Here is a 6,105-nt window from a genome sequence, read left to right as displayed (position 1 = left end):
AGTCGACCCCCCTATAACACTGTTGATTTTTCCGTTTTATATGAATTCCATGTTGTACGAGTCACTTAGATTTTACAAATACATGAGCTGTTCACAGCCCGGCACACTTATTTGTAAAATCTAAGTGACTCGTACAACATGGAATTCATATAAAACGGAAAAAACAACAGTGTTGTAGGGGGGGTCGACTGGGTAATTTCTACCCAATTTATCACGTTTATACGCAGAATATTGTAAGGTAAACAATTGTAGTATTCTCTACCATCGATTTCATTTCGTTCAGTGCATTTACCGATAATAATTATTGATTAAATCATAAAATATACTTAAAGTAGAACAAGTTTATATATTAAAAAATGGGTTCCAACTAATTATTACAGCTTCATAAAACCAAGAATATTCAAATTGAATTACTAGATTCGAATTAATCGACTTAATTAAAATCAAACACGATACATTAAAATCGTACCTTTTTTTTATATGAATAAATTAAAATTATCCGACTTCCAATCTACGTAAGAACTTAATTATAATTACGTGACTGACAACGTTAAATTTAACAATCGCAGATATATCTATTCATTTCGTAAACATCGAAATATCAATGCTAAAATGATAAGTAGCGACACCTTTCGTAAATAAATAGCAAAAATAAAATAAAATATTGGATACGAAATTACAAAATTTAAGATTGAAAGATTTTTATATTAAAATATAAGACGTTTTATAAAGACTTTTATTATTATTATTATTATTATTATTTTAATTATTGGCTCTCCGTCCTGTGACCGAAGACCCGTTTCCGTCTGCATCCCGTGATGGACAAGAAAAAGGTTCTTGCCCTTCGGCCGGATGGTGAGGGATTTAATTTTTAAAAATTTTTTATTATATTCGGAGTGATCGTAATTAATTAAGAAGTAGGTGTTCAAAGTTCAATGTAGACAGAACTGTTGGGCAAATCTCAATCAAATTTTGTATACATACTGTGCTGAATATGCTGTTTCGAGTTTCGGGAATAAAATTTACTTTAAAATTCAGCCGCTAGGAAAAAATTTGGCGCTGATATCTTCTTAATATGCGTAGGTTATTACTCGTGTTTTCTAACGAAGTTAAGAAACAAAGTGCAATAATTTTATTCGAATTTAGATGTGGAATTGACGATTATAACAAATATAAGACGCTACAAGCTCTTCGTCTCTATGATATAAAAAGTGTTTAGTTGTATTGGATATGGGAACGCGACATGTGGGCGATCTGTCGAAAGGAATACCTCCCGGGAGGTCTTTTATGGGAAACTGACCCTATTTAGGTGTTACTAATCTGAAGAAAACCCGGAAAACTCCACGTGACTAGCCTGTTGACGAGGCGCCAAACCACGACCACCTGTGTACAGTGTTCAGTGGTTTTATTCACTCGACGACTGGTCCCTGGTTGGCCTATAAAAATTGCGTTTGCTGTACAGCACGCTCTACGGCGAAACTCAATTCATTTGCATGCAGTTGTAACACATGTGAAATTGTCTTTTAAGACAGCTAGGTTTTTTTAAACTCCTTCCGCCATGTTATTCTGTTTTAGCGAGCCCACTATAGGTTCGGCCTGGCCCACAATGGGGCGGCCGGGTGATGAAGGACGGAGCCTGACATATCCAGACGGTCTACTCCCGGAAAAATTCCTGGGGATTTTTCGATCCGTCGGGATTCGATTCCAGGTTTTTACAGAGCGGTAGGCTGCTGCCTTATCGGGTCGGCCATCCGGCCGTCAAGATAACATTGCCTTGATAAATAAGACCCTTTAGAAAATCTAGAGTCGCCAACTCTCCTGGATTTGCTGGGAGACTCCTGGAGTTTAGCAAAAATTTTTTATTCTCCAGCTTCCGAATTAAAACGTTTCTCAAAATTAATTCAGACGTTTGGAAAATCTTTCAATGATTTTATATAAATAATCTCTTGAAACAATTTTAAAAAATCCAGAACGAAATATATTTAAAATAGTATAAATTGAAAACTAAATACACGTACTAATTGAAATTTCATATCTGCTCACATTCTTTCCAATCACAGGAACACAATTTACATGAAAAGAGTCGACTTTTTTTGAGGCTCTTCTCTGCACACGAATATGTAAATTGATTGATCGATTATTCAAATCTCTTTTGCTACAATCTTTCCACTCGTTTCGACATTACTTTTCGCAAATGTTATAATTTATTTTTTAAGAGTTTTTTTTGAATTAACACTAAAACAATAAACTATCGTGGAGTCTATAGTCACTCGCCAATCCGACTCGTCCAGTAATCCGACAACCCACACGACAGCGCAAGTGAAATTTTCGTGTTACCGCTTGTTCATGCATGTAACAGAGACTGATTTATAACGCGTATACTGCCGGTCGCTAGTTGTTTGTTGCAAGTCGACAGAACAATGTTGATGAAATTGTTTCATAATTTATAATATGACACCCAAATATGTGAACCAATCGTGTTTTTTACTATACAGCACATACAATACATATATGTAAAATCCAGTAATCCGATACCGCCGGTCCGATTTATACTGGATTACATAGACTTTACTGTATTTTCTTTTTACACCTAATTTTTTAATGTTTCATAAAAACCATCGGACATACCTAGATTATATGTTAATATGACCACATCTACAAAGTAGCTATTTCGCAATTGCAAATCTGACAGTACTTTTCAGCTTTTTCTGATATAATTGTATAACACTTAAATTTATTTTATATTAAATTACATTAGCATTGTTCTTTCGAGACACTATAGTTTTTCTTTTGTAATTTGGCGCCGGCCTGGTCAAAGTTTTCTTCATCACGTGAATCTTCACTGCTTGTAATTTATAGTACGCAATTTATAAGACGTGCATTGGAAAACACAAAAACAATGTAATATTTATATTTTCAATTATATTTAGGATAGCTTAAATAACTCATACTTTTCGGTATTCTACAGAATTATTTTTACTTTCCTGGCTGTTATATATAACAGAGGAAAAATTTGTACATATAAATTCTCCACTGTCATCCGTTTGTCTTTCCTTAACATCGAGAACGNATATTTATATTTTCAATTATATTTATTATAATTTATTTATGTATATGTCACATTTAATCAATTTTATTTTAAAAACCGCGTAATTAGAACAACAATTGAATTGAAACAATGCTTTAGAAATGAATATGAAGTAACAATGAATCCTGTTTGTTAGAATTCTTTTATTTGGAAAATTCATCTTCAGGTTAATGTCCGCTACGAGATTTTCTTATTGCGTGTTCCTTGCTTTCAATATAAATTTTAGGATACGTGATGCCTTCATAACGAAAAGATAAGTGTAAATTCAATTTTTGATAATTGCAAGAGTTATTATTAACGTGAAATCTTTTCATTTTCAGGTTTCAAGTCATCCAAAAGGGAAGTATCAGTCCATAATTAGCGTATTGCTGATTGATTACTTATAATTTCACTTTTATTTCAGGTATGGATTTAATTTAACTGCATCTAAGAGTATTTCATCCGCTATGTGATACGTACTACATACAATATGTTAATGTAACACAGTATATACATTGCATCCAAAAGAAACCTGCCATAGAAGATTGAGTGCAGAAGCTTGTAAACAAACCACCAGAAGCAAGTGTACAGTGCGCTGGTCGTATGATGCATCATTCCAATCTGCAATAATTATTTTAAACGAACTTTCGAATCCATCATCAACGTTTGTGTTTTTGGAAATGACGCGATTCCAGTTTTTCCCGTAATGTCGATGCTGCCTAGACATTACGGGGTTTCTGGACAAACAAAAAACCCACGGAGAAGGGTGAGACCTTGACGATGGTTCCGTGGCTTGAAATAGAATTTATTTTCTATCACTAACTTCACCCGGCAGAAATCAGAAATATTTCTAAAATGTATTTTTTCCCCCACATTCTTTGGATCGAATAAATAAAACAACTAAACACTGGTATTTGATCGTGGGTCAACGGTTCAAATAGGAGACCATTACCCAGAATTTGTTCGTAATGCAGATTAATTATATTAGTAAGGCCACGGCCATCTTCTTTACAAAGAAGTTATTATTATTATATAGTTTTTATTTTCCGTGTAATTTATATTTATTTTGTTCTTACCACGAATACAAACTCTGATGAATAGACCGAAAACGTTTGGGTTATTATTAATTTAATGATCTGTCGGTTGTTGGAATTGTGTTTTGAATAGAAATTAAATTGCTTAAACTAATTTTAAAATCACAAAATTAAAATTTTCACAAATATCAGAAAAAACAGAGATTATTTATTAATCGATTACATTATCAAAAATTAACATCTTGATTAACATAAACAATTAAAGGTAAATATATTTTCCACGTGTTAAGCTTGATGAATATTTGATCCCTGAAAAGAATTGAAAAAAAATTAATTCAGTAAAATTAATTTTACATTTTACTCAATATACAGTAAAGATAAAAAATAAAGTGATTAGAATGATTTAAAATTACGTTATACTAATATGCACCTTCTGAGGTATCCCAGTGTCAAAAATATGACCAATAAATGCTGTTATTTTGGTTATATTTTTGACATTGGTCTGGGAGATAGTATAATGATCTCACCCTCACCATAAACATCGTTACAGCGTATTACGCGCAGACAAATCATGATTAAATTCTACATTTTACGTTTATAGGATTAGGATAGCTTAAATAACTCATACTTTTCGGTATTCTACAGAATTATTTTTACTTTCCTGGCTGTTATATATAACAGAGGAAAAATTTGTACATATAAATTCTCCACTGTCATCCGTTTGTCTTTTCTTAACATCGAGAACGGAGTTAGATAATAGAAGAGACAAGGTTTGAAAATCTTAGGTGCAGGTTAATTTAATCTAAACCAAATAACGAACTTCCGATGCAAACCGGAAGTCACGTTATTTCAATTCAAATATTTTCCCGGGAAAGCAGTTAATAGATGACCGGCGTGACTCTATTGCTGATAGGAAAATTACGATGTACAGAGGCAAGACACTNGAGACAGACAAGGTTTGAAAACCTTAGGTGCAGGTTAATTTAATCTAAACCAAATAACGAACTTCCGATGCAAACCGGAAGTCACGTTATTTCAATTCAAATATTTTCCCGGGAAAGCAGTTAATAGATGACCGGCATGACTCTATTGCTGATAGGAAAATTACGATGTACAGAGGCAAGACACTACTAATTTGAGATGAAGAGCATATATTTTAAATTAAATAAGTTAAAAATATGATTAAAAATCCACAATAAATAATTATTCGTATAGTAATATAGATTTACTTACTGCTATTAATTAGAATGCCGATTTTCAGAATAAATTTTATTATTAGCTGAAATATAAATAAACACGATATAATCAAATTATTCTATAATAAAATAAAAATAGTTTACAGCTCTTTAAATTAATACTTACTTAACAGTGGATGCATATTTGTTCTCACCCCCTTCGTTAGTCCGCTATAAATGAAATCGTGTTTTCTATAACTTGTTGCACGTTTATATAGACATTGAATAACGTAAATGATTGTAAAACCAAATTTATATTGACAAGGAGAAACAAAACTGTGTATCTGATATCAAATTCTGGTCGATAAGTCTTTGATATTTCAATTAATTTAGATTAACAATAAAATATTTGAAGTTTTTATCTTATACACTATAACTTCGTGTTGCATACAGATGAAGAATGGAGTATAGAATATCTTCGTAATTAATTTCTATGCACTTTATGTATAAACAGCAATGCCACGATATTTGCTGATACAGATACATGTATGCAGTGGCGGCCTTAGGGGGTGGCGAGCAGGGTAATCGCCCGGGGCCTCGCTCTTGGAGGGCCTCGCGCAACAACCAAGTAGAAAAAAGTTGATATTTAAAACTTTTTATTTTATCCTTGGCTATTAGTTATAACAATAAAATAAATTTAATTTATAGTACAGTATATATTAATATTAATAAGTGCCTACTATTTCAATTCACATACTTTGCACAAAGGACAAGGGCCTCGCAAAGATCTGCCGCCCAGAGCCTCGCAATGGATAAGGCCGCCGCTGCT

At 32.7% G+C, this 6,105-nt stretch overlaps 1 protein-coding gene and 1 long non-coding RNA gene across 4 annotated transcripts in view; both read right to left on the bottom strand.

Annotated features, from left to right (window-relative positions):
* LOC111627429 (zinc finger protein 148-like) overlaps positions 1–649 on the bottom strand; it is a 16,950-nt gene extending 16,301 nt beyond the window's left edge. For 2 of the 3 annotated variants that reach the window (XM_023370998.1, XM_023370997.1), the window contains exon 1: positions 470–649. The gene's annotated coding sequence lies outside the window, so the exon portion shown is untranslated. The remainder of the gene's footprint in view (positions 1–469) is intronic. The other variant, XM_023370996.1, reaches the window with a different exon arrangement.
* A 3,640-nt stretch (positions 650–4,289) lies between these two features.
* LOC111627417 lies at positions 4,290–5,587 on the bottom strand. Its single transcript, XR_002757000.1, has 3 exons — positions 5,464–5,587; positions 5,335–5,380; positions 4,290–4,410 (listed from the first exon to the last, which is right to left on the bottom strand). It is a non-coding gene; the product is annotated as an uncharacterized LOC111627417 (long non-coding RNA).
* Between the last annotated feature and the right edge of the window lie 518 nt (positions 5,588–6,105).

Source organism: Centruroides sculpturatus, unplaced genomic scaffold (genome assembly GCF_000671375.1).
Source record: "Centruroides sculpturatus isolate CEXI.00-Female unplaced genomic scaffold, Cexi_2.0 scaffold424, whole genome shotgun sequence".
Classification (NCBI taxonomy): Eukaryota; Metazoa; Arthropoda; class Arachnida; order Scorpiones; family Buthidae; genus Centruroides; species Centruroides sculpturatus.
This window is presented reverse-complemented; position numbering and strand designations above follow the sequence as displayed.